The sequence below is a fragment of the Portunus trituberculatus genome, chromosome 2 (assembly GCF_017591435.1).
Source record: "Portunus trituberculatus isolate SZX2019 chromosome 2, ASM1759143v1, whole genome shotgun sequence".
NCBI classification, from domain to species: domain Eukaryota; kingdom Metazoa; phylum Arthropoda; class Malacostraca; order Decapoda; family Portunidae; genus Portunus; species Portunus trituberculatus.
Genome location: NC_059256.1, coordinates 13669844 through 13684843, shown reverse-complemented (window position 1 = coordinate 13684843; position 15000 = coordinate 13669844). Strand labels below are relative to the sequence as shown.

General features: G+C 41.0%; 2 protein-coding genes across 6 annotated transcripts in view; one reads left to right on the top strand and one right to left on the bottom strand.

Moving 5' to 3' along the window:
* Positions 1-15000, bottom strand: part of LOC123506237 (alpha-aminoadipic semialdehyde synthase, mitochondrial-like) — a 263720-nt gene that overhangs the window by 134626 nt on the left and 114094 nt on the right. The gene's annotated exons all lie outside the window — the stretch shown is intronic.
* Positions 1-15000, top strand: part of LOC123506334 — a 109210-nt gene that overhangs the window by 49012 nt on the left and 45198 nt on the right. The gene's annotated exons all lie outside the window — the stretch shown is intronic.

Here is a 15000-nt window from a genome sequence, read left to right as displayed (position 1 = left end):
TTGACGACCTCCTTCACTATCCCTGGACGTTTATTTATTATCATAGGCTGCTTTAAATTTTCGCCAAAACCGTCGGTGACCTGGTTTCGAATGAGCAAAGAAGCAATCATAAAACTGCAGAGCTGACAAACCTCCACTGGTTTCGGTACCCAAAGCCATTCAAATTGCAGAACAAGTCAGCGATGCGATACGACAAACACGTCAGGTATACAAACCTAATGACGTCAGATGCGATAGCCAGATAGCAGACCACATAGCAGAAATACAGATAGCGCTCATTGGTTTCAGCCGCACACTCAGAGTGAAACCACTAAGCCTCGCATAACAGTAGTATTTATAGGTGCCAGCCATATCTACTGCGTTTCGAATGCCGTAAAAATTGTAGTATCGAAACAGTGATCACCGGAACTAGAGCACTACGGAACTTCGTGAAGGCAACCCTGATGCAGTACTGTTATGTTGAATGAAGCATTCAACACACGTACTCGAATGATGTAGCAGATGGTTACAAACTGACATGCTCCGCTGAAAATGACTCCGCCATGCTTGATGCTGATCGAAAATAGGTCTCCCAGCGTTTCAAGACGGTATTGCGCCCTCCATGGACAGGGCATGTAAGAATCGTTGTATCTGTCCCTGAAAGAAAAATTGACTACCGCAACATGCCTGCTCCAGCAATCCCACCACCGAACACATCCAATGGCCACTTAGGTTTACTGCAACCAGGCGTAACACAATGAAAACTTGAGATAAAGTATGATCAGCTGAACAACTGATGCCCTGCGATAAGACTGATAGCATCGTAAAAGCTGAATGCTGCTGAACCAAAAATCAGCGCCCCCTTGAGGCTGACAAGTTTTGGTATACGAAACATCTAAGATGCCCTGGCTTAAAACCGTTTACAGATAAGATAGACAAAGTGGGAATTTTGAACATCCAGGCTAGCGTTCCAGAGAACTAGACAAATGAGGTGCACATGACAACTTGCTGCTCAAGTCCTGCGTCTGGCAACTGGCCCCGCGGTTTGAAATTTATCGAAAGTACAGCACCTCCACACAGGAAGTTCACATTTATCGGCTATGATAATAACGAAAAAGACTTGAAACTACACCAGCGCTGACGTGGACACAGCCTCTTCCCGCCCCGCTTGCTGTTACTCCTAGGGACCCAGCTCGGCCCAACCCTAGAATCAAGCCTCCACCAGAACATCGCCTGGCTAAACACAAAGACAACTGGAATGACCGTTTAAGCGTTAGTTTTAGTGATGTAGCAACTCGTAAAACAGATCCGATGTCCTCCTCTGACGCCATCCACAAAAGTGAATGCAATCAGATTGATGACGATTCAAATAGACGCCCATTTTGTTTCTTGGTTGTGTTCGAGCTCTTTTGCGACATATCAATTCGTGTTATCAACCACACCAGACCGTTGTGTGTGTACATAGATGAGAGTGAACACAAACCTCTCTCTCTCTCTCTCTCTCTCTCTCTCTCTAGTGCCGTCTCTCCTCTCTCTCCTCTCTCTCCTCTCTCTCTCTCCCCTCTCTCTCTCTCTCTCTCTCTCTCTCTCTCTCTTGAAGAATTCAGAAGACAAGATCAATTTGCGTTGGTGGATTAAAAGTGCGCCTACAGTCCAGTTGACCCAATCTGAGTAATAGCTAGTAGTATGATATATATATATATATATATATATATATATATATATATATATATATATATATATATATATATATATATATATATATATATATATATATATATATATATATATATATATATATATATATATATATATATATATATATATATATATATATATATATATATATATATATATATATATATATATATATATATATATATATATATATATATATATATATATATATTTATTTATTTATTTATTTATTTATTTATTTATTTATTTATTTATTTATTTATTTATTTATTTATTTATTTATTTATTTTTTTTTTTTACGTAGGGAAGAGGGCCAGCCAAGGAAAAAAAAAAAAAGAAAGATAGAAAAAAGGGCCACTTGAGCGCTGGCTCTTCAAAGAGTTCAAAAAGTGCCAAAACCGTCAGCCAGAATTAGGGGAGCAAATGCCTCAATACCTCCCTCTTAAAAGAAGACAAGTTGTATGAATTCGGAAATACAGATGCAGGGAGGATGTTCCAGAGTTTACCAGTGAAAGAGATGAATGATTGAGCGTACTGGTTAACTCTTGCATTAGAGAGTTGGACAGAATAGGGATGAGAGGAAGAAGAAAGCCTTGCGCAGCGTGGCCGCAGGAGGAGGGGAGGCATGCAGTTAGCAAGATCAGTAGAACAGTTACCATGAAAATAGCGATAAGATATAGAAAGGGATGCAACATTTCGGCGGTGAGAAAGAGACTAAAGACAGTTAGTCAGAGGAGGGGAGTTGATGAGACGAAGAGCTTTCGATTTCACCCTATGAAGCAAAGCTGTGTGACTGGAACCCCCCCAAACATGCGAAGAATACTCCATACATGGACGGATAAGGCCCTTATACAGAGTAAGCAGCTGGAGGGCGAGAAAACTGTCGGAGACGCCTCAGAATACCTAACTTCATTGAAGCTGTTTTAGCAAGAGATGAGATGTGAAGTTTCCAGTTAAGATTATGAGCAAAGGACAGACCGAGGATATTCATTGTGGGAGAGGGAGACAGTTGAGTGTTATTGAAGAAGAGGGGATAGTTGTCTGGAAGGTTGTGTCGAGTTGATAGATGGAGGAGTTGAGTTTTTTGAGGCATTGAAAACTACTAGATTTTCTCTGACCCAATCGGAAATCTTTGAAAGATCGGAAGTCAGGCGTTCCGTGGCGTCCTCGCGTGATCTGTTGATTTCCAGAAGGGTTGGACGTCTCTGAAAGAACGTGGAAAGATGTAGGGTGGTATCATCAGCGTAGGAGTGAATAGGGCAAGAAGTTTGATTAAGAAGGTCATTAATGAATAATAGAAAGAGAGTGGGTGACAGGACAGAACCCTGAGGAACACCACTATTAATAGGTTTAGGAGAAGAACAGTAGCCGTCTACCACAGCAGTAATAGAGAGCTCGGAAAGGAAACTTGAGATAAAGTTGCAGAGAGAAGGATAGAAGCCGTAGGAGGGCAGTTTTGAAATCAAAGCTTTATGCCAGACTCTATCAAAAGCTTTTGATATGTCTAACGCAACAGCAAAAGTTTCACCGAAATCTCTAAAAGAGGATGACCAAGACTCAGTAAGGAAAGCCAGAAGATCACCAGTAGAGCGACCTTGACGGAAGCCATACTGGCGATCAGACAGAAGATTGTGAAGTGACAGATGTTTGAGAATCTTCCTATTCAGGATAGATTCAAAAACTTTAGACAAGCAAGAAATTAAAGCTATAGGACGGTAGTTTGAGGGGTTAGAATGGTCACCTTTTTTAGGAACAGGCTGAATGTAGGCGATCTTCCAGCAGGAAGGAAAGATAGAGGTCGATAGACAAAGTTGGAAGAGTTTGGCCAGGCAAGGTGCAAGCACAGAAGCACAGTTTTTGAGAACAATAGGAGGGACCCCATCAGGTCCATAAGCCTTCCGAGGGTTTAGGCCAGCAAGGGCATGGAAAACATCATTACGAAGAATTTTGATTGTAGACATGAAATAGTCAGAGGGAGGAGGAGAGGGAGGGACAAGCCCAGAATCGTCCAAGGTGGAGTTGTGAGCAAAAGTTTGAGAACAAAGTTCAACTTTAGAGAAAGAAGAGATGGCAGTGGTGCCATCAGGATGAAATAAAGGAGGAAAGATGAAGAAGTGAAGTTATTTAAGATGTTTTTGGCTAGATGCCAGAAGTCATGAGGAGAGTTTGAGTTTGAAAGATTTTGACATTTCCTATTTATGAAAGAGTGTTTGGCAAGTTGAAGAACAGACTTGGCATGATTCTGGGCAGAGATATAAAGTGCATGAGATTCAGGAGATGGAAGGCTCAAGTACCTTTTGTGGGCAACCTCTCTATCATGTATAGCACGAGAACAGGCTGAGTTAAACCAAGGTTTAGAAGGTTTAGGTTGAGAAAAAGAATGAGGAATGTACGCCTCCATGCCAGATACTAACACCTCTGTTATGCGTTCAGCACAAAGAGATGGGTCTCTGGCACGGAAGCAATAATCATTCCAGGGAAAATCAGCATAATATGGAGTAGGCAGTAGTCACCTGCCGCCCGGTGGAATACTCCAGGAGAGGTACTTACGGGGATGTAGGCAGTGCTGCAGACTGAGTGATTCCCCGTGTCCTCTCTTCCCGGTTCCCTTTGTGGTCTCATTTATACAATTGAGCAGCTGCAGCCTGCCCTCTAAAGACAACTTCTACTACTTCCTACACTACACTACAACACCTTACACTTTTACACTCTCTTCAAATCAAAATTTAATAATGGCTTCACCACGCCCTGCCTCGGAGTCCCCCTCTGGGGAGGGGACCATAAATGTCCCCAGGTCGGACTGCCCTCTGCTGTCGACCTTGGGTGTCTTGACACTTCATCTAATACTTTCACTATCAATTTCTGCAACATTCGTGGCCTTCGTTCTAATTTTCAATCTGTGGAACACCACCTCTCCTCTACTAAACCTCATCTTCTCTTCCTAACCGAAACACAGTTGTCTGTGACTACTGACAGCAGCCCTTTTATGTTCCCTCCTACTTGCTCTATCCTCATTTTCAATCCAAAGCTGGATGTTGCGCATACGTGCGTAACGACACCACTTGCTCTCGTGCCCACAATCTTGAATCTTCAGAATTTTCTACCATCTGGCTAAGACTTCAATGTCACTCTCTAACTAAATTCATCTGTGCTGTATACCTCTCACCTAATTCCTCTGACTATGTAAAATTCTTTGACTATTTGACTTCCAAGGTGGAGCACATCTTATCTCACTTTCCTTTGCTGAGATCTCCATTTTAGGGATTTCAATGTTCACCACCAGCTTTGGCTTTCATCTTCTTTCACTGACCAACCTGGTGAACAAACCTTCAACTTTGCTATCCTTCATGACCTAGAGCAGCTAGTGCAGTTCCCTACCCGTATTCCTGACCGCCTTGGAGACACGCCCAACATTCTTGATCTTTTCCTAACCTCCAACCCTTCTGTTTACTCTGTTAAACTTTCCTCTCCGTTGGGCTCCTCCGACCACAATCTAATTTCCGCTACCTGTTCTATCACTCCAGTGCAGCCTCAGGACCCGCCTAAGCGGAGGTGCTTCTGGCATTTTAACTCTGCTAAGTGGGAGGAACTAAGGCAGTACTATTCTGATTTCCTTGGGATGATTATTGTTTTCATGTCAGAGATCCTTCTCTTTGTGCCGAGCGCATAACAGAGGTGATTATCTCTGGCATGGAGCTATACATTCCTCATACTTTCTCTAACCCTAAAGCTAAAAAGCCTTGGTTTAACTCTGCTTGTTCTCGTGCTGTCAATGATAGAGAGGCGGCTCACAAACGGTTCCGTAGCCATCCAACTGCTGAAACTCATGCCCTATATATTTCTGCCCGTAATCATGCCAAATCTATTCTCCAACTTACTAAAAACTCTTTCATCAATAGAAAATGTCAAAGTCTTTCCAATTCTAACTCCTCTCGAAATTTCTGGCATCTAGCCAATAATATCTCTAACAACTTTACTTCTTCGTCTTTCCCTCCTTTACTTCATCCAGATGGCTCTACAGCTGTCTCTTCTTTTCTAAAGCTGAACTCTTCGCTCAAACCTTTGCTACCAACTCAACTTTGGATGATTCTGGGCATATTCCTCCTACTCCTCCACCCTCTGACTACTTCATCCCTAAAATTAAAATTCTTTATAAAGACGTTTTCCTGGCCCTCTCTGGCCTTGATTCTCGGAAGGCTTACGGTCCGGATGGAGTCCCTCCTGTTGTTCTCAAAAACTGTGCTTCCGAACTCGCTCACTGCCTGGTCAAACTCTTTCATCTGTGTCTCTCTACTTCTATTTATCCTTCTTGCTGGAAGTTTGCTCACATTCAACCTGTCCCTAAAAAGGTGACCACTCCAATCCTTCTAACTACCGCCCTATAGCTTTGATTTCCTGCCTTTCTAAAGCCTTTGAGTCTATCCTTAATAGGAAGATAATGAGGCATCTATCAGCTCACAACCTTCTCTCTGATTGCCAGTATGGTTTCCGTAAAGGCAGATCTACTGGTGATCTTCTTACTTTCCTAACTGAATCTTGGTCATCCTCTTTTAGGGACTTCGGTGAAACCTTTGCTGTCGGCCTTGACATATCGAAAGCCTTCGATAGAGTCTGGCACAAATCTTTAATTTCTAAACTACCCTCCTACGGATTCTATCCTTCTCTCTGTACCTTCATCTCCAGTTTCCTTTCCGATCGTTCTATTGCTGCTGTAGTAGACGGTCACTGTTCTTCCCTAAAACTATCAACAGTGGTGTTCCACAGGGTTCTGTCCTATCACCCACTCTCTTTCTATTATTCATCAATGATCTCCTAAATCTGACTCAATGCCCTATCCACTCCTATGCTGATGATACCACCTTGCATTATTCAACAGCGTTCAACAGACGCCCAACCCAACAACAATTAAATGACTCAAGGCGAGATGCTATAGGACGCCTAACTTCTGATCTTTCACTTGTTTCTGATTGGGGCAGAGAAAACCTGGTTTTGTTCAATGCCTCAAAACTCAATTTCTACAACTATCTACTCGACATAACCTTCCAGACAACTATCCTCTCTTCTTCAATAACACTCAACTTCCCTCTCCTCTACATTAAACACACTCGGTCTATCCTTCACTAAAAATCTAAACTGGAAATTTCACATCTCTACTCTTGCTAAATCAGCTTCCAAGAAGTTAGGTGTCCTGTGGCGTCTTCGTCCATTTTCTCTCCTCCCAGCTGCTTGCTCTGTACAGGGCCTTATCCGCCCGTGTATGGAGTATGGCTCTCATGTCTGGGGGATCCACACACAGCTTTACTAAACAAGGTGGAATCTAAAGCTTTTCGTCTTATCAACTCTTCTCCTCTAACTGACTGTCTTGATTCTTTAAGTCACCGCCGCAATGTTGCATCTTTATCTGTCTTCTACCGCTGTTTTCATGCTGTCTGCTCTTCTGAACTTGCTAACTGCTTGCCTTCCCCTCCTGCGGCCTCGCTGCACAAGACTCTCTACTTCTTCTCATCCCTATTCTGTCCATCTTCCTAATGCAAGAGTTAACCAGTATCTTCACTCCTTCATTCCCTACACTGGTAAACTCTGGAACTCTCTACCTGTGTCTGTATTTCCACCTGCCTATGACTTAAACTCTTTCAAAAGAGGAGTGTCAAGACACCTCTTACGTTAACTGGACCCTCCTTTTAGATTTTTTTGTTTTTTCTCTTTCTCCTACTTTCCTCTTAACAAGGCCTGGCAACCAGCGGGATTTTTTTTTCCAACACTTTGTTTTCCCTTGGCCAGTGCCCTTGTAATGTAAAAAAAAAAAAAAAAATAATACCTCCTCAGGTCCCCCCAACTGGCAGAGGCAAAACGCCAGAGGCACCTTCGCTTTGGGGGATCCTGCGGAGGGATTGGAAAAATAGGACAAGATACAGAAATGAGATTGTGATCGGAGGAGCCCAACGGAGATGAAAGGATGACAGCATAAGCAGAAGGGTTAGAGGTGAGGAAGAGATCAAGAATGTTGGGCGTGTCTCCAAGACGGTCAGGAATACGAGTAGGGTGTTGCACCAGTTGCTCTAGGTCATGAAGGATAGCAAAGTTGAAGGCTAGTTCACCAGGGTGGTCAGTGAAGGGAGAGGAAAGCCAAAGCTGGTGGTGAACATTGAAATCTCCAAGAATGGAAATCTCAGCGAAAGGGTAGAGGGACAGAATGTGCTCCACTTTAGAAGTTAAGTAGTCGAAGAAATTGCTATAGTCAGAAGAGTTAGGGAAGAGATAAACAGCACAGATGAATTTAGTTTGAGAGTGACTGTTAAGTCGTAGCCAGATGGTGGAAAATTCGGAAGACTCAAGAGCGTGGGCACGAGAGCAAGTTAAGTCGTTGCGTACATAGACGCAACATCCAGCTTTGGAATGAAAATGAGAATAGAAAGTAGGAGGGAACAGAGAAGGGGCTACTGTCAGTTGCCTCAGACAGCTGTGTTTCGGTGAGGAAAAGAAGATGAGGTTTAGTAGAGGAGAGGTGGTGTTCCACAGATTGAAAATTAGATCTATGACCGCGAATGTTGCAGAAGTCAATGTAGAAAAGTTGAGGGAGTTGAAGGCATTTGTGTCTTCAACAGGCATTTCCGTGGTCTTTTGGTCCAGGAGAGGTGTCCGATATATATATATATGGGGATATATATATATATATATCCTATATATATATATATATATATATATATATATATATATATATATATATATATATATATATATATATATATATATATATATATATATATATATATATATATATATATATATATATATATATATATATATATATATATATATATATATATATATATATATTTATACAATTGAGCAGATGCAGCCTGCCCTCTAAAGACAACTTCTACTACTTCCTACACTACACTACAACACCTTACACTTTTACACTCTCTTCAAATCAAAATTTAATAATGGCTTCACCACGCCCTGCCTCAGAGTCCCCTCTGGGAGGGACCATAAATGTCCCCAGGTCGGACTGCCCCTCTGCTGTCGACCTTGGGTGTCTTGACACTTCATCTAATACTTTCACTATCAATTTCTGCAACATTCGTGGCCTTCGTTCTAATTTTCAATCTGTGGAACACCACCTCTCCTCTACTAAACCTCATCTTCTCTTCCTAACCGAAACACAGTTGTCTGTGACTACTGACAGCAGCCCCTTTTCTGTTCCCTCCTACTTGCTCTATCCTCATTTTCAATCCAAAGCTGGATGTTGCGCATACGTGCGTAACGACACCACTTGCTCTCGTGCCCACAATCTTGAATCTTCAGAATTTTCTACCATCTGGCTAAGACTTCAATGTCACTCTCTAACTAAATTCATCTGTGCTGTATACCTCTCACCTAATTCCTCTGACTATGTAAAATTCTTTGACTATTTGACTTCCAAGGTGGAGCACATCTTATCTCACTTTCCTTTTGCTGAGATCTCCATTTTAGGGATTTCAATGTTCACCACCAGCTTTGGCTTTCATCTTCTTTCACTGACCAACCTGGTGAACAAACCTTCAACTTTGCTATCCTTCATGACCTAGAGCAGCTAGTGAAGTTCCCTACCCGTATTCCTGACCGCCTTGGAGACACGCCCAACATTCTTGATCTTTTCCTAACCTCCAACCCTTCTGCTTACTCTGTTAAACTTTCCTCTCCGTTGGGCTCCTCCGACCACAATCTAATTTCCGTTACCAGTTCTATCACTCCAGTGCAGCCTCAGGACCCGCCTAAGCGGAGGTGCTTCTGGCATTTTAACTCTGCTAAGTGGGAGGAACTAAGGCAGTACTATTCTGATTTCCTTGGGATGATTATTGTTTTCATGTCAGAGATCCTTCTCTTTGTGCCGAGCGCATAACAGAGGTGATTATCTCTGGCATGGAGCTATACATTCCTCATACTTTCTCTAACCCTAAAGCTAAAAAGCCTTGGTTTAACTCTGCTTGTTCTCGTGCTGTCAATGATAGAGAGGCGGCTCACAAACGGTTCCGTAGCCATCCAACTGCTGAAACTCATGCCCTATATATTTCTGCCCGTAATCATGCCAAATCTATTCTCCAACTTACTAAAAACTCTTTCATCAATAGAAAATGTCAAAGTCTTTCCAATTCTAACTCCTCTCGAGATTTCTGGCATCTAGCCAATAATATCTCTAACAACTTTACTTCTTCGTCTTTCCCTCCTTTACTTCATCCAGATGGCTCTACAGCTGTCTCTTCTTTTCTAAAGCTGAACTCTTCGCTCAAACCTTTGCTACCAACTCAACTTTGGATGATTCTGGGCATATTCCTCCTACTCCTCCACCCTCTGACTACTTCATCCCTAAAATTAAAATTCTTTATAAAGACGTTTTCCTGGCCCTCTCTGGCCTTGATTCTCGGAAAGCTTACGGTCCGGATGGAGTCCCTCCTGTTGTTCTCAAAAACTGTGCTTCCGAACTCGCTCACTGCCTGGTCAAACTCTTTCATCTGTGTCTCTCTACTTCTATTTATCCTTCTTGCTGGAAGTTTGCTCACATTCAACCTGTCCCTAAAAAAGGTGACCACTCCAATCCTTCTAACTACCGCCCTATAGCTTTGATTTCCTGCCTTTCTAAAGCCTTTGAGTCTATCCTTAATAGGAAGATAATGAGGCATCTATCAGCTCACAACCTTCTCTCTGATTGCCAGTATGGTTTCCGTAAAGGCAGATCTACTGGTGATCTTCTTACTTTCCTAACTGAATCTTGGTCATCCTCTTTTAGGGACTTCGGTGAAACCTTTGCTGTCGGCCTTGACATATCGAAAGCCTTCGATAGAGTCTGGCACAAATCTTTAATTTCTAAACTACCCTCCTACGGATTCTATCCTTCTCTCTGTACCTTCATCTCCAGTTTCCTTTCCGATCGTTCTATTGCTGCTGTAGTAGACGGTCACTGTTCTTCCCTAAAACTATCAACAGTGGTGTTCCACAGGGTTCTGTCCTATCACCCACTCTCTTTCTATTATTCATCAATGATCTCCTAAATCTGACTCAATGCCCTATCCACTCCTATGCTGATGATACCACCCTGCATTATTCAACAGCGTTCAACAGACGCCCAACCCAACAACAATTAAATGACTCAAGGCGAGATGCTATAGGACGCCTAACTTCTGATCTTTCACTTGTTTCTGATTGGGGCAGAGAAAACCTGGTTTTGTTCAATGCCTCAAAAACTCAATTTCTACAACTATCTACTCGACATAACCTTCCAGACAACTATCCTCTCTTCTTCAATAACACTCAACTTCCCTCTCCTCTACATTAAACACACTCGGTCTATCCTTCACTAAAAATCTAAACTGGAAATTTCACATCTCTACTCTTGCTAAATCAGCTTCCAAGAAGTTAGGTGTCCTATGGCGTCTTCGTCCATTTTCTCTCCTCCCAGCTGCTTGCTCTGTACAAGGGCCTTATCCGCCCGTGTATGGAGTATATATATATATATATATATATATATATATATATATATATATATATATATATATATATATATATATATATATATATATATATATATATATATATATATATATATAATTTATTTCCTTATTTCTTATTTGATAATACATTAATCTTTCTCTTATATTGCATCATATTTAATTTGTGTCTGTCTCTGTCTTTAACTAATCAACTTTGAAATATATATACAATTATTAACAACACACCTTTTGAAAGTTGTACATTTGTCACCAGTACACCTTTTGAAAGTTACATAATTAATACCAAGGCAACTTTTTGTAACAAACATTATTGAATGAAATTGTTAGATGAATAATACTATTACTGCTACCACCAATAGTACTACTACTACTACTACCACTACTACTACTACTACTACCATTAATACTACTACTACTACTACTACTACTACAACTTCTACTACTACTAATGATAATAACAATAATAATAATAATAATAATAATAATAATAATAATAATAATAATAATACATCTACTACTACTACTACTTTTCTACTACTACTACTACTACTACTACTACTACTACTACTACTAATAATAATAATAATAATAATAATAATAATAATAATAATAATAATAATAATAATAATAATATTATTATTATTATTATTATTATTATTATTATTGTAGTATTAATAACAATAATAGCAATAATAATAATAGAAAAAATAATATCAATATTAATAGTAATATTAATGATATTAATAATAATAATGATAATAATAATAATAATAATAATAATAATAATAATAATAATAATAATAATAATAATAATAATAATAATAATAATAATAATAATAATGATAAGGGTACAGTGGTGTGGTGTGGTGTGGAGTGATTCAGTGTGGTGTGGCTCGGTGGTGTGGTGGAGGTGTGGTTTGGAGTGGAGTGGAGTGGTGTAGTGTGGTGGTGTGTTGGTATTGTGTGGTTTGGTGATGGTGCTGTGGTGTGGTGTGGTGTGGTGTGGTGTGGTGTGGTAGTAGTGGTTGTGTGGTTTAGTGTGGTGTGGTGTGGTGATGGTATGGTATGGTGTGGTAATGGCGTGGTGTGGTGTGGTGTGGTGTGGTGTGGTGTGGTGTGGTGTGGTGTGGTGTGGTGTGGTGTGGTGTGGTGTGGTGTGGTTTGATGTGATGTTGTGTGGTGTCGTGTGGTGTGTTAAATGTGGTGTGATGTGGTATGGTGTGGCGTGGTGTGGTGTGTTGAGGTTTGGTGGTGTGGTGTGGTGTGGTATGGTGTGGTTTGGTTGTGTGGTTTGGTGGTGTGGTGTGGTGTTTTGTTGTGGTGGTGATGATGTGCTGGTTGCGGTGGTGTGATATGGTGGTGGTTCAATGTGGTGTGGTATGGTGTGGTGTAACAAAACACGTGTGTGGTGTGGTGTGGTGTGTCATGCCAAGGTGTACAGTATAACAGGTTAATAACAGTTGTGGTGATTGCATGAGTCACAAGTCACTAACTATTGACTTCCTATGTAGTCCAGTGTGAATTCTTAACAAAACACGTGTAGTAACTCTTGTAATGGGAATATATGGAGTTATACGAGCGTTCATATGTATCTGCTGATTACTTGTAATTATATACGTCGCCAAACACACGATTCTTGTCATTCAAACTGGTAACAAGTAATTACATACTTCATTAAACACTTAATTCATTATAATTTAATGTAATTTTCAAACCCTGCACCTCTGTAACAACTCTTGCTATCGGAAAATAAGTAATTAGGTAAATGGCGCATGGTATGTAATTGGTTACCTACCGATTATATACGACATGCGATTTAGATCAGATGTAATCCAATGTAATTTCTCGGCATTGAATAGTTGTTGTTGTTACTGGAAATGATTTAACAGGATAGACTAATTACATCAGTACACAATGACGCCAAAATGTAATGAGGAAAGAGGAAGCTGTGCACGTCATCATTTTAACGCCCCAAATCCACAATAATGACACGTGGACATTCACTTCATTGTACCGGCACTGGATGAAAAGTATCTCGTCAAATGTATAGACTGTATTTCTTACCTTTCTCTTCTCTTCCTTCGCTGCCTGCAAGTGAAATGCGAAAATATGGAGTTCCAGAGACGATGCTCTATGTATGTCATCACTCGCACGCAAAAAATATTTCATTATGACATTGCAACATTATAATTGAAGGAAAGTAAGTAATTGCAATTATATTCTTGCGTCTCTCCTCTCACTCCCCGTGTCTTGTGTGATATCTCTCTCTCTCTCTCTCTCTCTCTCTCTCTCTCTCTCTCTCTTGGTTCGAGACAATTCGCTCGTTCATAGAATTTCGAATCTCTCTCTCTCTCTCTCTCTCTCTCTCTCTCTCTCTCTCTCTCTCTCTCTCTCTCTCACACATCCACACACCACTTCACACCATCCACCACACACACACACACACACACACACACACACACACACACACACACACACACAGCTACTGCCGCCGCCTGGCTTTGACTCTGAGACCAACTGAGTGGTGGTGGTGGTGGCAGTGGTAGTGTTACTGGTAGGGCTGGGAAGGCTGATGTGACTCGTGACTCGTGACTCGTGGCACACACCTCAGTCACTTTTCACCATGCTACACCACCACCACCACCACCACCACCACCACCACCACCATCCCCGCCATGGCCTAATCGTAAACAATTCACTGTTCACTGTTCACTGTTCACCTAGCAGTGAGTTGGTACGGGATGTAAATCGAGGAGTTGTGACCTTGTTGTCCCGGTGTGTGGTGTGTGCCTGGTCTCAGGCCTAGCCCAAGATCGGAAATAATGAGCTCTGAGCTCGTTCCGTAAGGTAACGTCTGGCTGTCTCGTCAGAGACTGCACCAGATCAAACACTGAATTACACACACACACACACACACTTACAGACAGGCACACAGACAGACACACACACACACACACTCACAGACAGAGAGACAGGCACACAGACACACACACACACACACACACACACACACAGACAGGCACACAGACAGACACACAGATAGGCAGACAGACACAACCATCAATTCCCAGTTTAAAAGGACCCACAATCCACTGCTAACACCACCCACACACCCGTCTCTCTCTCTCTCTCTCTCTCTCTCTCTCTCTCTCTAACAAGCTCTTAGTGACGTGTTAACAAGCTGGCTCTCCTTCACCACAGTGCCATGACACCTTCCCTCGGCTGTGTGTCTGTCTGTCTGTATCTCACACTACCTGCCTCACATATTATTATTAGCATTCAATCCTCCTTCCTCCTCCTCCTCCTCCTCCTCCTCGAAGCCTAAAGGAAGAAAATATATTTGCACTAGTGTCTGTATTTTATTGTTATGACAGACGCTTATCTTCACTAGTGAAGAAAATAGGCTTTCATTTATCATTACAGGCTTATATTTATGTATTAAGTTTTGAATATAGAAGGCAGAGGTTCTCAAAATATCGAGATGACATTTTAGCCCTCAAACTGCTAAATCAACGTCATCATTTGTATTGTTTGTTTAAAAATATATTAGTGCAGAATATACGCTGCTATTTATTATTATTGCACTGTGTTTGTTTTAAGATTTATAATATATATAGTAACGGTTCTCAAAATGTCGAGATGGCTTTTTGTTCCTCAAAATAATGAACTCTATATTATTATTTTGGATATTTTATAAAAAAAAAAGATATTGATACAAAATAATTAATTTTGATTAATATTATGTGGTTACAATTATGCATTAACATTGAATATAGCGACGGTTCTCAAAATGTCGAGATGGCTTTTCATTTTTTTTCTTTTCAAACTACAA